The sequence below is a fragment of the Silene latifolia genome, chromosome 2 (assembly GCF_048544455.1).
Source record: "Silene latifolia isolate original U9 population chromosome 2, ASM4854445v1, whole genome shotgun sequence".
Taxonomy (NCBI): Eukaryota; Viridiplantae; Streptophyta; class Magnoliopsida; order Caryophyllales; family Caryophyllaceae; genus Silene; species Silene latifolia.
The window spans coordinates 97616327-97636220 of NC_133527.1; positions in this window are offsets into that span (position 1 = coordinate 97616327).

Below are 19894 nucleotides of genomic sequence, written 5' to 3' on the forward strand. Positions count from 1 at the left end.
AAATTATTGTAACAACCTCTCACAACCGTGTCCCATTAACAGAATGTCACTATACTATGACAACAACAAAAACATATACAACTCTATGTATATCATACTCCACCCTCATTCCCAACTTAACCAGGTAAAGAAAACATTAATAAACAAGACAACTGTCTATCTGCACAACTGAAACTCACCGGGGACAACATCAAACAAAACAACAATCTATGTATAACTACTATGTACTTTCGAAACTCGAATCATAATCATCCTGCCTACTCCACCACAACCGGTGACGGCATCACAACACCGCCACCAACAGCCACACCGTAGTGCGAAAATACCCGCATCACAACACTATGTACCGTGCCCGGATCACCACCCGAGGCATCACAACCACACCGATAGACATCACAACTGCATACGATTCCCATAAACACTGACTGAGCATAACTTCTCAGACAAGAAAAAAAAACTTACTCAAATCCACTTTATTAAATCACCACGCAACACATTATATGGATAAACAGATAAGCATCTCATGAACATCATCTCTACCATTTCACGGAATACACATGTGTTATTAATACACATAAAATTATAACTACCCATGTCAAATTAATCAAATTATTACCTTTTTGGACATCATTCAATTAAATTACCGTGTCCAACATATATATATTACAGAACATTCATAAAACAACTTTATAATTATCACACCATACCACTTCTTGTGAGGTCAGAACCTCACACAAACATTTACACATATAACATAGACCCATAATCACATCCAACCAATCAATCCTGATCACGTAAGTTACCACTCACAAAGGTTACCATCGCCCGAGCTTAACTCATATGCCCGTCATAACAATGTCCCCATTCGCACAACCATCACTTCCTGCCAAGTATAACCATACCATTACTATTCAGCTATTAGCATCCGCCTCATCTAACCACATCTTATACCCTCTCATAATTATACACAACAATCCGATCCCTACCAAAACAACCTCTTTTGAATTGCTACTTTTCTAATATACCATCACTCTTATCCATTAATCACAAACCATAACACCACCACTTTGTCCTGGACATCAAACCTCTTTCACTCATCTCTAAACATCACGATTTCTTTCCTATCTTCGGTTAACATTCCAAATACCTATCATCAAATTCACCAACAAAATTACATCAACATCATTCCCAATACTATCTTACTCGTATTTTCATCTCACTCTCCACCAATTATCTATTATCGTGCAAATTTTCCACCAACTTCTTACTCCCTTAATTCCCAAAACTCATGATTAATTATGTTGTCCTGAAACTCCTATATAACCATTAGCTAACATCCTCGGGATACTATCACACATTTCGATGATTCCTTACCTTTATATCACATAACTCAGGGAACATTTTCCTCGCTTACTTTTATCCTTCCTTTCTCTTTACACTCAATAATACCAATTAATAGTTCAACTCCTTATTTCTCCTACCTAACTCTTTAGTAAACCAGTTACCTTCTCATCGCTCTAAAACCCAAATCCCATTATTTTATATCGATATCACCTCACTCTTTCTTACCATGGATCTTCTCTTATTATGCTATCACTCACACTTGCCACTAATCTATCCATAAAATCCACGTTCACTGTTTAAACAATTGCATCTCCCTTTTTACATCTCTAGAAATCAAAATTCTCTTTTTATACCGTTAATTGCCCAAGGAAATCACACATTAGTTTCATCTCTTAATAAACCAAATCTTCCAAACTCACTCACAGTCTACAAACCGAGCTCGCAACATGTCTCCATAAAGTTCACTATATACCGCTCTTCTCAACCTCTTTAAAACGAACTTTCAGTACATATAATCTTGACTCACACGATTCCTAACCATCTCCCTCCATAATTCTTTACACATCTCAAGCTGCCACTATCCACATCCTTACTTCCAATCTTTTTATTCTCACGTTCCTTAGACTCACATCATACTTTGCCCACATTCACTTACTTTTACGTTACTCAACATACAAACATATCACTCATCCCATTTCATCTCAGAAAACATGCTCTATGTCTCAATTAAGCCATAACAACCTTCCTTTTCTTTTTCCACTATCTATTACAACCACGTATAACTCATGTCCTCTCACCGAACTCATGCTCACCACAGGTGCCACTCACTACACCACAAGATTGGGTAACTTACGCGTCAAGACCAACATACATGTAAAACAATGCATAAAGAGGCAAAATAATAACTTTGAATTAAACATAATATGCAACGTAGTCAAAAGATAAGCATATGACCCAAAACAGGGGCCACTAGATCGAGTACAGGCCACTCGATCGAGTAAGGGACTTACTCGATCGAGTAGGTGAAGATCAGAAGCACGTAAAACAAATCACCAGGGCTACTCGATCGAGTAATTGAGGTACTCGATCGAGTGCCCCCTTACTCGATCGAGTACCAAGGATACTCGATCGAGTACCCTAATTCTCAGCACTGTCCAGTTTTCGTAAAACAGTCATAACTCACTCATTACTTGGTCAATTTGGCCGTGTGACCTATCGTTAGAATCGTAAAAGGACAAGCTATCACCTCCAATTGGAATCACATCAAAATCATTTATGCATCTCAAGTTATAACAGTTTAAAGACAACCTCTTTATAAACGAAAAAACACAACTATTGATTTTTACTTCCCAAACGACTTAAACAACAACCAAGCAAACAAAACCAGTCCAAAACTCATAAAACCAGTATTCGTAATCATATGTTACTATTTTCAAAAATCGAGCAACAACATTCATCATGCACATAGGTTATTTAACTTGTCAATCACGATTTACCCACATAAACATGCTCCACCCATGAATTTCATATTCTTATGCAATTACTTACTTAATCTCTTCCAACTAATTCATCAATTACAGCTACACACTTCTTACAACATATACCCATGAACAATCGTGGACAAGTACATAAACTTATCATACAACTCTATGCAAACAAAATATACGTATACAACACAACATTTCTATTCACATGTTATTATTATGTCACATTATGAATCATCCATCATGTTTCTCATTCCAACCACAGTTCTATATATCTCATCAACAAGTTTCCTCATATCACCATTTTCTTTCACATGCTCAACTTTCTACTTCAACATCCAACAATTAATACATTCCATCACATTCATAAACCAGTTAACCAAACACACATACGACTCGACAAACACTTCCCCCATGTGATCGGTTCAAAGTTGTAGGGCGACCCCTTGCGACTTTAGGACGTCTCCCAAGCCTTTGCACTAGCTCCTACGACTTTTACCCCGGGTTCATTTTAATTGACTCCCTATGTTCATTAAGTTCATTGGTTACAGGTTTCAGGATCGTCGCTCTGATACCATTTGTAACACCCCCACACTCCAAGTGCCTTACCAGGACCACTTAAGGCATGGAAATGCTACCATCTCGGTTACCCGAGGCAATGATTATCATAAGACAATAAAGAAACATATTTAAATAATAATTAACGTTTAAAGTGATTACATGCCAAAAACCAAAACTGATAAAGAGATACAAGTTCTCCAAAACTATCTACTATCCAAAGACTATAAAACTATCAAACACAAATGGAAGACTTCTAAACCGCATCGTGGTGACTCCTCCCAGCTACCCCATACGCATCAGCTCATACCTGCTCAATAACTGCTCACCACCCCCGAATGGATCACCACAGTTTTTAAAACATTTAAACGGGGTCAGTACTAATCACACAATCAATATAGATAACAACAATAAGATAAACAGGAGACAAATGAACAATCACACACACACACACACCACCAACTCCCATCATCTCAATCTTGACCGTCCCACCGGACCACGCCATGGGGGACCGTAGCCGTTCCCACCTAAGCCCCGCTCATCGTACGAGCGATAACCCTGTCCATTAATGTGCACATCCCCTTTCGTGGCGGGTTCCACGAAGGGCGAAACTAGGGCGTGAGATCACTCCCGCAAGTGACCCCACTCAGCCGAGAACGCATCTCGAGAGCCATAGAAACCAATCACAATCACAATCACAATCACAATCACAATCACAATCACATATTAAACAACTAACTACAGCACATCACCAATATCCCATTATGGGACTAATACTGAGTAGGAAATCCTACCTGGAAAGCACAACACGCAGACGGTATCTACAGCTGTATCAAAACGGCTCCTCTACGAATTCTCCTCCTATTATACATAACACATAAAGACTACCAATTACTTACTACTCATAAAACCCCCAAACCCTAGATTAGGGTTTGACCAAACCTAGCAAAACATTATAAAAATTATGCTAGAAGCTTACCCTCGACGCAAGGAATCCAACGACGCGAACTACGATACAAACTGACCGTCTGAACTCCGGGAATTGTCAAGAACGCGATTAGGAAGAAGAACCAGTTGCTTTCTCTCTTAAACAGGTTTTAGGTTTTGTAAAAAGTGATTTAGAATAAAGACGAATATGTTTAAATACCTTAATCGCGTAATTAACAAAACCCGAGAAAAACCCCCGATAAACCGGACACTCGATCGAGTACCCAAGGTACTCGATCGAGTACCCCCCTACTCGATCGAGTACCCCAGCTACTCGATCGAGTACCCAACAGGTCAGAAACTATTCTAAAACGCAACTTACCCTTACTCGACAGAGTAAGGCCTACTCGATAGAGTACCCCAAGACTTATAAATACGGAGTATTACACCTCATATAAGTAACTAGGGGCGAATACCATGTCAATCCGGTTCACTTTAATGGGGTTCAATTTCTCTCTACAACCCATTTGGATACGACCAGGTAACATGCGAGTTTAATAAAACTCAAACGACAAATGCGATTATCACATATGAATAGTCAATACACTATTACTACTTCATGTGTTATAATCTTTAGTGTACCATTAACACTAGTAAAAATGCTATAAAAGTTTGGCAAGTGGATATACCCTATATCCATATATTCCAACTTTATTAATTGATATTTCCTTCCATTCAATGTCATCTCTAATGACATGAATTTATCTTAGTATATGTCTAGACTTCTTACTAGACTTGGGCTCTTTAACTTGAAAGATGCTCCCATTGTTATCGCATAACTTGTGATAAAGTCATTTGTAGAGGGATTCACCCTTAATCCCTACGTTGACCATTTTATCACAATTTACATAGATTCCTTTTGTAGAATTTGCAATGCGTGAAACTAAAACACTTTTCTAGTATCTTACTCCTGAGTCAATAAGACATCCTAGGATTTCAACAAATCCCTTTTGGTTTGGAATCTAAATTTTGTGCAACCCTTCAACACCTAACTTAGTTTATCATCCAAACATATGAACGAATCCTTAATTCTTCTGAAGAATCTCAAGGATGTTCTTTAAGGCTTTTATAAGCCATATTATGGGAATTATATTATTATTAACTTATCTTGCCCTAGGCATATATCACATTATGGCATGTGCGTCTGTTGGCATACATGATGATTCTAATGACGGAAACATTAGCAAGCGATTTCATGTAATCAACAACTTAAGAGGTTCAGTGAATGACCCACTTTCATCAACATGAATAACCTATTCAACCTTGTTGATGTTTAACATATACGAAAGATCTTATCCTCATAAGACTCACAACTCTATGCCAATATACTCTCACATAGATTCAAAAATCTAGAATACTTTGCACCCTTTTCCAAGTCTCCAATCACTCTTTCACAGAAGAGAGCATTGATACATTATTCTCAATAAGTAATATGTTATCAACATATAAGACATGGAGAAATGATTCTGGCTCCCACTTAACTTCATGTATAATCATAATTATTCAATCATGTGAATGAAACCATTCCCTATTATCACATGAACGAAAAAGTATAATCCTTTAATGCTTGCTTAAGACCATTCTAGGATCACTTAAGAAAGCTACGCATAAGATGTTAGGACTCTTAGATCTTTATCTAAGGTTTTGTGTTCCAAACACATCCTTCTCTAAATTTCCATTTAAGAAAAGTGAATTTTTATTTGCCAATCTTCATTAAAATGAAATGCGGGAATTCCTAACATAGTTTATTGATCAACATCTTCATGTCAATCTTATGCATTTGAGTACTCTAAAGCTCTATTTACCTTTAAAGAGACCCTCACTTTAAAGTAAATCTACTCTTGAGTAACTATTTTCGGATTGTAATGCTATGGCTCGTTTGTAACAAGGTTGATATAGGATAAGGTCATAATACCATCACTTTCACAAAGCAATATTTTAACAATAAGACATGTGTGCTAAACTCCCACTGAACTATGCTCCCATTCTATCTTTATAGATTATAGTTCAACTATACTCCCACTCTATAGTTCCATTACTTTCACAAAGTAACACTATAAGACATGTTTGTAACGATCCAATCTACTCCCACTCTATCTCTCAGAAATACATCTATCTTCTTGAGAGATAGCTTTGTGAGATACAAACATATATATGGTGGAGTATTTAGGAGTTTATCTAGACTATGCATTAGGCTTCAAAAGGCCATCCTTATCATGGGAGTTTGATACATGTAATATGCCAGTCTGATCCATGTCATATGTTAAATAGACTCTCTATTTCAGGTATTTCCTAGTTGACTATCCGTCTAGAATTACTTGTCCGTTTTGGATTGCAAATTCCCAAAATTGAGTTCAATAACTCAAATCGTCTCATATTAGTTTGATCTTATGGGTAGTGACACTAGGTAATAATCCATCTTTAGTAAATCAAATTCATTACTTAGATCTTTGCCACTATGATCGAATTATAATGCTTTATTACTTTGTTCAATTGGTTCTCTACGTCATTTATAAATTTCTGAATTTTCTCAAATGCTTGACTTTATATTTGATTAAGTAAATATACCCATATCTACTTAAATTATCAGTAAAAGTGACGAAGTAGTCATAAATTCCCCTTGCAGTGATGCTCATTGGAACACATACATCGGCATGTATTAGTCCCAACAAATCACTTTCATGTGTCCCTTTACCACTAAAGAGAGTACAAATAATTTTGCAAAGGAGACAAGATTCGCATATTCCATATGATTGAAAATCAAATGGTTTATTAAATCTAGTCGACACTAGCCTTTTAATGCGTTTCTCATTTATGTGACCTAATCAAAAAAGCCAAATGTACAAATCATTTGGATTAATAGTTTGAGTCTTTTGGATCGTATTATGAAGATATCTTTGCTCGAGTTGGAAGTGTCTAAAACTTGTATATCATACAGATAAGTGACATGGCTCTCAGCCATGTCTGTTTTCAACAAAATACAAATCCATGTCTAACATAGAAATAGAAATAATGTTTTTGACAAAATGGGTACATAATCACCATTATGTTGATTACAACTCAAAGTTATTAGCTAAAACAAGTACACAAGTCCCTCTTGAAGTGGTGGCTACCCTAGCTCCATTTCCTTGTCGGAGATTTACATCACTCTTGTTTAGCTTTCCACATTTCCAAGTCCCACTTCGAGTAACATGTCCAACTTTGATATCTCTCAAATACTTGGAGCAATTTCGCTTCCAATGGCCCATGACATTACACCAATGACATTCCTCATAGGATTGGGTACCCTTCTTGGTCTTGGTTTTGGTAGTCCCACTATCCATTTCCAATTCATTATCAGGTTTGGGTTTCTCACCCATCTTTGCCTTCCCTTTAAGTATGCCAATACTCCTTTCATTTGCAAGGACACTCTTGCTAGAACTCCCACTGAATTTAATATTTCTCCTTGTTTCTTCAAACAAGGATGCCCTTGGTTTACTGAGATTTTCTTCACAAGATTTTCTTACCAAAGTGGTGGCCATTAATATTGGAGTGGGTGGTGTGGAGGTGGTAAAGAAGAAAAAATTTACATCCTGACCAATTTCAACGTGTAATTCTCTAATCGTATCATTGTCATACTCAGAGCTTTTTTCATCGAATGATTGAAGCCATGAATCAATGGTGATTGGTGTAGGAGTATTAGATGAATTCATTGCATATAATTAACTACAAAAACGGAAATGAAGGAAATAATTAACATCTATCGTTTTAAAATTACTTGTAAACAAGTATTGCATTTATATAGTGACCTCTACCCAACTATTATAAATGATTCCGAGATCCAAATTCATATTTATACGGGTACGGTGAGCCGAGTCATCCCTTATTAATATAACTCGATGGATTAACCTCATAATCGATTCTACTTCTAGAACTCTCGGTCGATAAAAATTACTCTAATATTCATCTTTTAGCCCGGAACACATGCGACTACGGTCACGAATACTTCCGTTGAGCTCAATCCAAATTTCGATGTAATAACATTTTATTACCGACTTACCCAACGTAACAAGGTTTGTATTATTGTGAAGCCGGATTAACTCCCTTATGAAATTGGGATTCATGGTTTCTACTATTTTGTAAGGCTATTTCTCAATTATTATATGTGAGAGGTCTTGTCAATTTATTATCTATCACATTTTAATTGAACTAAAGCGGTGAACTACGATAATTATAATTCACACGGTCGATGACTCGATTTGATATGCATGTTGTTGTTTATGGCGATTTGGCAATACATGTAACATATTAAAAGAAATGCAAAGCAATAAATAAAATTCCTAGTATGGCCTTCCTAAAATAGAAAATATAATAATCTATTACATATTCGGAAACCAACTCCTTTGGTCCCTTAAATCTTCAAGTGGCGTGCCTTCCAAGATCTCCGTCTTCGTCGGATCACCTTTCCGAATGGCACCGTCTTTGAAGATGCTCCATAATTACAAATAATAATAAAAATACAAAGCTATTCCTATTATACATTTGTAAAAATTGAAAAACTAATGAAATAAAAGTGATACGAGATCACATTAAATTACAACCAAATCAATATTCTCTTTCATTACGGGTAATATCGATTGAAACTAAGGCCATACTAAGATAAAATTACATAATTCAAAATTATATAAATAAAAGACATTCAACAATTGAAATATGCAGCATTATAATATGTACCTATCATGCCAAATAATGTGCTAAATCGCCTTATTTAACTTATGTCGTACATATAACCCGGATTTATGGAAATGCGTGATAATAACCTTTTAAAATCACTAATTAACACTTAAATCATATCTAAGCTCAAGTTAATTATCCTAACACTCTTAGGACTCAAAAATTTGTCATCACTCAATTTTTGACAATAATTCAACTTGATTTAATTTTTATGCTCATATTTGACCTTAAAATCATAATATTTATGAAATAAATCCAAATTAAATTACAATAATTTCAAATTTCAAATTTCAAATTTTAAATTTTTGAAAATTTTGGAATAATTCCATGACACTCATAATTTAAAAAATCATGGTTAAAATTTTCGAATTAATTTTGAGAAAATATAGTTGCGTTTTATCAGTTTTATCTCATAAAACATCTAAAGTATCCAAAAATTACTCCCATTAATTTTACAACTTTAGATCTGATAATTGGGATATTTATGCAACTTACAATAATTTTCTCATGCCATGCAATTCGTTTTAGCTATTTATGCTAAAATAGTCACTATTTATGCCATTTTTACTCTAAAAATTCATAAATCATGCTAAATGAGATCATTTAATCTCAAAATTTACATACACTCTGTAAATCATGTATGTGACAACATATTAAAGTTTCATGGCCCAATTCGAAGTTTAACTATTTTTAACCATTTAACTTCCTTTAATCCATTTTTATCTCATAAAAATCATAAATCATGCCATATTAATCCAATTATTACGAGATTTTACACACAACTTGTAAAATATGCATGTGATACCATATAAAATTTTCAAGTACATAGAGTAAGTTTAACCATTTTTAGTCATTTTAACCTCCATTTATGCCATTTTTACACTAAAAATTCATAAATCATGAAATATTAATCGCATTAACATGATATTTTACATGCAATACATAAAATATTCATGTGAGGTCATACTAAAATACCACGGCCAGTAGTGAAGGTTAACTTATTTTAGTGAATAAAAGTTCATTTTACTCATAAAAATGTAATAAAATCACTAAAAATCATTAAAATGAGCAATAAATTTTCATAAATCATAAAAATGACCTAAAAATATTTTAGGACCATAATATATTACATGCAACATGATTTCGTGGCTCACTCATATTAATCACAAATTTTTAGTTTTATATGTTAACTTTTTAAGTCGGAAAAACAATAACCGATTATGCATGCAACATCCTTATACTCTGATACCACTTGTTAGGTTCATATACCTATTATTAGACTCCTCTAATAGTGAATTAATTAATGTATTAATTATTTATTCTTTAGATCTAGTGCATGCATAACAAAATAAGAGATTTATAAGAAAACAATGTCCCTTACATTGTTAATTTCGGTTTTGTGGGCATAAGTAAGGTCTCATACCTTCACTTGTTCTTGAGCTATTATGAGTATTAGGATGATCCTCCAAATACTTCAAGTATAGAAGCCACTCCTCTTGATTGCACCCAAGATTATCCCTTATCTCTACTAAATAATATGTGCTAGATATTTGTTTAGTAGTTTACCTTAAAATTGATTACTAATACTCATATATTACACTAATAATATTAGTAATGTGATTGAACAATTGGGATCATCATTTCTCAAGTTTTTTAGAGAAAGATGAATAAGAATAAGAGAGATGAATGTATGTGAAAAAGAATGAATGGTAAAGACAAAATGAGAAAAATTCTCATCATAAAGAGGAAGGGGAGCCGTGAAAGTGGAAGGCTATATGCCAAAATATGGAATCTCCTTTTTCTTTTCCTCTTTTCTAAATATGTAGGTGTGTAAGGCTACTAATTATAGGTATGATTATGTTAATCTTATCACATAAAATAATATCATGGACACTCCACTACAACCTCTATTTCGGTCCACTTCATAAAATGGACTATCATTTTAATTTGTCAATTTGTCACACAATATGTCACATGTAGTATGTTACATGTTATTAATTAATTTAATGCATATTTATCACATAAATATCATTTTATGAATTAATTAAATTACATACCACAAACTAACTAGTGATATTTGTTCACATAAATAAAATGGCTCATATAATTGTAATTCATAACATCTTGTAATTATAATTAACCATTCATTCTTATCTCTATTATTTCTCAAACAATAAACAATTTTAGTAATAAAACATTTTTATTACTAAAACAAATCTTATTTAATCCCATTACAATAAGATATCAATATTCTCTCTCACAAGTGAATTATTTAATTTTAAGGAATTGATCAACTTGTATCATTATACAATTAATCAACTTTGCTGATTAGGGCATCATTCTTTAGGTGTGACCTTAAGGGATCAACTGACCAACACCGTCCCACGACAGTAACGTCCAACTCTACCAAGCCAATCGTTACCGATTAATGTTGATCAGTTGACTGTATAATGAATCATCCCTTACGTATTCTTTATATGAGATTTAATTATGATATTAAATCATGTGATCCCACTATTGTTGAGGACACATTTTCCAACAGTCCCGACATCAAGACGCTCGGATTCCTTTGATTTTAGCTAGAAACTTCGTGAAGTCCGCCCAAGCCCGACCCTCAGCCGCTCGTCTCCCACCCCTTTTTCTTTATAAACACCCCCACCATCCCTCATTTATCTTATCTTATATACCCAAAATCTCACATCATCATCTCCCAAACACCCCCATCACAAAATCAACCCAAAAACCCTAACTTTTTCAAATAAAAAATGATGAACCTAAGAGGAAAAGGCAAGAAGTCCGCTGAGACCGCACCCAAGAAGCACAAGGGCACTTCTTCATCCGCCCAAGGAGCGGCAAGAAGCTATCACAATGTGATGATAGGAGGGGTGGAGCAACTCGAATTTTTCCCGGAAGTGATCATCGCTTGCGATGAACATCGCCAAAAATTCCTCACATTGCTAGGTAAGCATTTTGAGACAACTCAATTCGTTGATACCAAAGTGTTAGAAGTCCTAGGCATAAGGTACCAAACTGAAATGTTCTTTGATGGTTTGGGGCTTCGAAAGCTATTCTATGCCCATGAGGAGACCTACCTTAGCCTTACTCTAGAGTTCTTGTGTAGTCTCTGTATCGTCACAAATACTCGGAGAACTGTTTGTATGGAATTCCGACTATGCAACCGAGACCATAAGCTAACCCTTGATCAATTTACAAATATCTTTGGTCTTCTTGTGCCAACGGAAAACAGCGATAAACCCGCGGATTTCATTGTTGACCGCGTTTGGAGAGCTATCTCCGGGAGGGACTTCATACATTTGGAACAATGCTATACCTTCGCAATTCAACATCCGGTGATTCGAATCACCGAACGCTTCATTGCTGACACTATCAATGGGAGATATGAACAAGATAGGTGTACTCTCCTTGACTTAACCTTCTTAGAGTCATATTTAAATGTTCAAGGGACAAGGCCTTATAACTTCAACACTCCCCTTGAGATGCTCACAAGGTTCTTCGATTTTGCTCATGGGAATTTCCACATTAAGACCTTCGTGATGGGAGGCCTAGTCACGATGTTGGCCAATGATCTTTGTCTCGGGTTTAACTTTCATGGGACTTATGTAAAGATCTAGGGGAGCACCTTGATTGATGAGGACGCCATATTCAACCACCACCGGTGGTCTACCTACACCCAAACCGGGAGTGTGGAGTGGTTTACAAAGGGGTGCTCTTCTATTGTTCTCACGGGATGGAACGTGCCAACTACCGAGCCAAGGTTGAGTCGGTATTCGCCTACCCTGAGCTACCTCCTCGACATTGAGATCCACCCCAACCCACCTCAAAGAGAAGAGGTACCTCTCCAACCTCAACAACGTCGTGCGATGCCGGTAAAGGGTATTGCACTACCATCTTATGTAACCATTCCACCATACCCCACTCCTTATGTACCATTCAAACCACAGGTCCCCAATACTCCGGATGTGAATGATTTGATGAGCCTTATGCAACGGGTCGATCTCGGGGTACACCGAGGGCAAGAAGACAACTATTTGGCCCTCTATCCTCAATACTACTAAATGGCACAACAAGGGTATATAGACCCTAATGGCCCTCGTCCATCTTGGGCTCAACCGCACCTTTTGTTCCCTAATAAAGGGAACCAAGACGGGAACTTTGGCGGTCAAGGTGGAGGATTCTGTGGTCAAGGAGGAGGGTATGACCAAGGAGGTTCTAGCGGGTATGGATACCGCGATGATGGTGATGATGACGAATGAGAGATGCCTACCACACCATCTCCAATTGTATGATACTCTTCTCTCACTATCTCTTATGTATAGTTGCATTGCACTTTAAAATTACCTTGCATTTAGTTTACACCTCACTTGCATTTTTATTAGATTTCATATTGCATTCAAATTAGTTAGTTCATATAATATAGTTGCACTGTAATATATCTCACATGATTCATGTAGATAGTTGCATATAGACTAGAATTCATGCATAGTCACTAATGACCAATCCTATTCTTTTCTACACTAGAAATAGTGCTTAAATCGGTTTAGGGAGGTTTGATCATAGGTGACTTAATCATTTAGCATGCATCATTTAGTGTAGTTTAGATTGCATATATTTGTTATATATGTCATGTAGAATTGCATTTAGTTAGAGCATGCATTCATCATATCTTATCATTGCATTTGCACTTCAATTTCCATTAAACTTTAAAAATCCAAAAACATGTATTTCTTTTTCATTCCTACTCCTACATGTACATTGAGGACAATGTCCAAAATAAAGTGGGGGATGAGAATTTATATTCCAAAAATACAAAAAAAATATTTTTTTTTGAAAAATACAAAAACATGTCTTTTTATTTCATAAAATCAAAAACCATAAAAATTTGAAAAATTGAAAAAAAACCAAATACATGTTCATCCCTTTATTGTTTAGAATTGTATATCTTGTACACATTGTTTGTTGTCTATCCTTTTCACATTGATCGACTACGCCACATCCGAGACATGAGGATATTGAAGACCGCAGGGTATGATCTTTCCAATCTCCTTTTTCCTCTTTATGTTAATGACCTTGTGGCTTTATTTTGATTGATGCGGTATAAACAATGTGATTATAGGATTGCATTTAATTACATGGCATAATAGTTGATGGGAGCATATGCATTAGAGTTGTATATATATTAGTTACATCATGGCTAGAAAATTTTGTGAAAATGCCTATTTGGGAAGCTTGACAAGTGTATATAAGGCCCTTGTAGATACTTTTCCTTCTTGAGACTTTGCTTGTTAGAATACTTGTAAAACACTTTAAGATGTGTCATGCTAGTATCCTTTGACCCATGGATTAAGGCCTAGTCAAGAGTACCTTGTGGTGTGATAACTCTTTGGCTACCGTTTATTCCAAGGTGACCCTTGAAACCATGCAACCATCATCCATATTCTACCACATTTTGTCAACAAGAGGGAATGGGCACAAAAATTGTTCAAAATTTGAGTTCAAGAATTGAAATGAAAGCCAAAAATTTTGCAAATGCATCTTAAGGAAAGAGGAGTAACAAAAATGAAAACTCCTATGCTTCAAATATAAGGCACCCTCGTTACTAAATGGGGTAGCTTTGAAAATGTTCAAAAGAAATGCAAAAAGTTGAAATTGTCAAGTATTGAAATGCCAAACATCAAAAGAAATGGCAAAAAGAAAGTGTTCTCAAATGTCAAATGCCACAAGAAATTGGGGGGAAACAACAAACAAAAGCAAACTCCCACATGAAACTCAAAAATACTATCGATCCCTTTATCCATCAAATCCACTTTTGTGCATGGTAGAGAGGGGACGACCCTTCTTCTTGTCTAGGCAAGAAGGGGAATTCCGCGATCCTCCAGTGTTTCTAACACCATAGGGAGTCTACTTTTGACGAAAGCATTTAAAAAATGAGGACAAAGGTACCCTAGCTTGACACAACTTGGAGGTGATTTATTGGTATTCTTCTAGGCTTAGTAGTTTGAAGAAACCATATCTATGAAGGAGTGTGTACCCTTAGAAAGTGGCTATTCATTTTTGTAGATGCATCCATTACTTGTTTTGTGTGCTTAATTCTTGGACGTATCGCCAACCCACCTTGCCTTACAAGAAGGCATCCTACCTCATATATGTCTTGTTGTGAGTTGAAGGGGCGGAGTGAGACCAGCTAATTGTCTCACATCATTCATATTATTAGGATATTTGATATAACTCATAATTGCGCACATTTAGTCCCTTAATTGAACCTATATTGCATACTATTATAACATTCCATAGCCATTTTATCCGTCAAATGCTTTCTATTTTGCTTTCCTAGTGCATTTCGTATGTTTTGCAAGAAAGAAGACAATTAGGCGGAAATTTCCGTCTCCCGTGCATATTTGGAAGCTTATTGATGATAATGGGTGAACTAGTGTGAAAGAGGAGGATAGAACAAAGACCAACAACATAAGAATAAGGAGCATGCAATAAGAAGAAAAGCAAGGGCCATTCTGAGGAACAATCCGAGCGTCTCGAGCAGACGACGCTCGTCTCCCCCTCTCTTGATCCGAGCGTCCCGAGCAAAAGACGCTCGTCGCCTCACCTCACAATTCGAGCGCCTCCCTCCTTGGTCTGAGCGGATAGTGACGACTCTAGCGCGATATGCTCATCTCCTTGAAAGACTTGCATTTCTCCACTTTAGAACTTAGCATTGTTATTTACTAATTTATCCTTACTTAACCTAGTAATTCACTACTATAAATACCCCATTTGTAATAATCAAAAAGTGGAAGTTCCCATAGTAGAAAGTTCTCTTTGATTAGATTAGGAGTAGATTAGAATAGACTAATCTCAATCATTCCACAAAATTACACATTAATCTTTCCTTAATCATTGTCCAAGTTTATTATTATTAGGTAATTGAAGATTATTGGGTTATTATTGGAGAATTGACAACTCTTCATCAATTAATCAAGTTCTCTTCTTTTATTTTTTGCTTTATTATTAGGATCATCTCAAGTTTGGTATAATTCTTTTAACCTTTACTCTTTATTGTTTATTTCCTCAATCTCTTATCATGTTTACACGTTGCGATGATTGACACCATTAATGACATGTTTCCCATGATAATGAGTGAGTAGTTTCCTTAGCTAGGGTTAATGTGTAATTAGGGGAAACAAACATGGGAATGATTCATGCTTAATCTAATATGTCTTCATAATTAAATTGCTTTCTTTTTGTGATTTCAACCTATGCACATGTTATGTTTGATGAAATGCTAAGCCTATGAATCCTTGCATTTCTTACCCATCACTTATCTTTTCAATGAGACTTGTAAGACATAAACCAACTCGAGTCTCATTAGACCATGCATATAGTTGAATAGGAAGGACTAAGTCGACTTGTAGGTGTTGAAAAATATAATCGATTCGGCTCCGGGACCCAAACCTTCTTAGGGATTGTAAGATATACACTAACTAGATCCCATCACAATAATAAATGCTTGCATCTAGTAGAGAACAAGTCTGTATGATCAACTCCCATGAATCTCCTATGAACCCATGATATCCTAGCAATTTAAGTCATTTGTTTACATCTTTCCTTTTATTGCTTGTTTTACTTTATTGCTTGCATTAGTCCAGAACACAACTACAAACCCAAATCAATCGTGATACTAGCATAAATTGAGATAGATAGACTTAGAACCCAAAGCACACCGTCCCATGGATCGACCTCGACTTAACCACTAACTAGTTTTTTGTTGAGAATATAAATGTGTTTGATTGGGAGACCCGACGACAATCCCACCCCGTCACCAATCCCCATCATTCTCCATAAACCCATCGCTAACATGGGCACTAGCAAAAGCTTCAAGAAACTTATGATAAACGGTAGCGGAAGCCATAGATACACAGTTCCGAAGAAGGGATACAATACACCACAACACCGAAACAACTCATAAAAATCTGATAAAAACGGGAGAAAACCCCTCGACAGGGAGCAAAAACCCAGCAACCAGGCTTGAAAAGAAAACAATTACCCAGAAAAACAAGCTGACAACAACAGTGAGAAGACGATTGGAGAAAAAGGTGTCCCCGGGGATTATCTGCCATGTAACTACCAACAACAGCGAGAAACAGACGATCAAACTAAAGTGAAAAAGGGAAACAAACTTGAACCTTCAACAGACAAAGATCAATATAGAGGGGAGAAACGGAGATGCGATTGTAGGTGTTGACAACCGACATGCTCACAGGCGACATAGCGAAAGTCCCAAAACCCCAGTCGTGATTGATGAAGGGGTACGAACACAATCGATCAACTAATGCAAAAATCTCACCGGATGACAGTAAGGGGAAGGAAAAGAAAAGGTTAAAAAAGTCTCGCCGGCGACCCAAAGAGGCAACCGGAGTAGCCGCCGGCGAGGAGAAGGTCGATAATTGGGGGTTTTTATTTTTGGGGTTTTTTTCGATTTTCTCTCTCCTACAATAGTGATATGGATTGTTAGTACGTCAAACATGATATATCATGATTAGATACTTCACAATTGGATGTTCATACCCCTTTCGTAAATTTTTAGTTTAGCTTCTAACCACACTAAAGTGTACCTCACATATGCATATACCATCATACGATAGCACTCTCGCATCGATCCCTATGTTAGCTAGTTACGTAAATTAGTAGATTAGCCCATTATTTGCATTTGACTTTTGTATATGGTATACACAAATTGCATTTACATACTGTTATTATTTTCATTTTTAAAAAAAAGAAAATTCAAAAAATAATAATATTAGTTTCCATCCTTTTTAACTGATTTGTGATCCATGGTGGAAATCCATATATGTCATCTTCTACATCGAGACCCTCCATTAATTCCAGTGTAACTTTCTAACTTTTCTCCTTATAAAGTGATGTCAACCGGTCTAAAAAAAGCGTAAACACAAACATGTCAATAAAATACGAAAAATCACTCTTACAGTCATATAATCCTTAACTCTGTTGCTGACATTACCAAATAATAATAATAATAATAATAATAATAATAATAATAATAATAATAATAATAATAATAATAATAATAATAATAATAATAATGATAATAATAATAATAATAATAATAATAATAATAATAATAATAATAATAATAAGTTAACGTAGTGTCTAATTAACATAGGACCATCCTAGTCCTCTTTGAGTTACATAAATGAAAAAATGAGCATATGTCATTTTATTAGTCGTTGTTCTGCTTTTTACACTTAACTAGTAGAATAGACTAGAAATACTTTAGGGCGTATCTCTTTAGTGTAGATCAGTCGACCTTTTAGAATCGGCTTAAACAAGGCGCATACATTTGACCATCTTTTCCATCTATTGTGGTGTGATAATTTCTTGATCGACGTGTCTCTATCTAGGTGACCTATAGGTTTGGAGTCTCAATCTTTCTACTCGATTTGCCAATTTTACTTATTTCAAATGACTACCACATCCGTCAATTTCCCAAATGAGCAAAAATGTCTTTCTACCAAATTTGTTAATTTCTCATATCTCAAATGACTACCAGATGAGCACAACTCATACGATAGACCATTTTATCCAAATATTATCATTCACTCCCATTGGTGCTAAAAAACTAGCTCAAAAATATTCAAACCAGATTCTCAGTACACCCGTGTCCAAACATACCAAATAGACACGGAAGCGCGCACTCCATGCTGTTTTATAGGTGACCACTAGTCCCTTTGAATGAACTAAAGATGTGAGTCCAAGCACTAATACAAGCCCAAAAATACTCACACAAAAGACTCTCATTAGTCAACAAAAATTTCAGTCAAAGTTGCAATCAACTTTAGTGTCAAAAGTCTCAAGTCAAATACAAAAAAAAAATATGATCTCTATAAATACAACTCTAGTGACAAAAGTCTCAAAATTTCATAAGACAAAAAAAATCCAGTCAAAGTTGCAATCGAATCCAATGTCAAAAGTCTTAAAAATTCACAAGGCAAAAAATTCCAGTCAAAAGTTGCAATTCAAATTCCAAAGTAGTCATTTCTACTTTCTCAGACGAGTTAATTCACAGTTTCGTTGTCTCCATTCCTCTTGGGACGATCCTTTCAGTCACTTAGGTGAGTGAGAGAGCCACACAGGTCTCCAGTGTCTTCAAACGCCATAGAACCTTCTACTCCATTCCATTTATCACCCTCGTTTAGCATCTAAGAATTCGGGGGATGTACACTAAATTTATACGGTCAAAAGTATTTTGTTTCTACGGTATTAGTTTTGCTTAATTGATAGAGCTTGTTACTGTAAGGAAGGCAAAACTCACCAAAATATAACTCAAATTAACAAGTCAAATGAAAACGATACAATTATTTTCCACATCAGAGAAATTGTTAGATGTTACTTTCAGAGTAATAGTGTCGAGTCTTTCTACTTGGATCACATTTGGGTCAGACCCCATCTTTTTCAAAATCTTATCAAAAAATAATCTTAATTCAAATGTTTTCAAAAAAAAAAAAACTGCATTTTCATCATATCTAGGACATGCATTTGCATTTTAGGTATCATATATTTGTCACTAACAACTCCAGTTTTGTCACTAACTATTCCCAGCCGACTACTTTGTCAATCATATTCCAGATTCACCCAAAGTGGAGGCTTTCTCATAAAGTCCCATCTTCCCGTAAAATAAATTTTTTGCAAATTTCAAAGTCAATGATTGTGAAAAAATTCCAAATAAATTTTGCAAATTTCCAGCCCATTACAGTCAATGATTGTGAAAAAATTCCAGT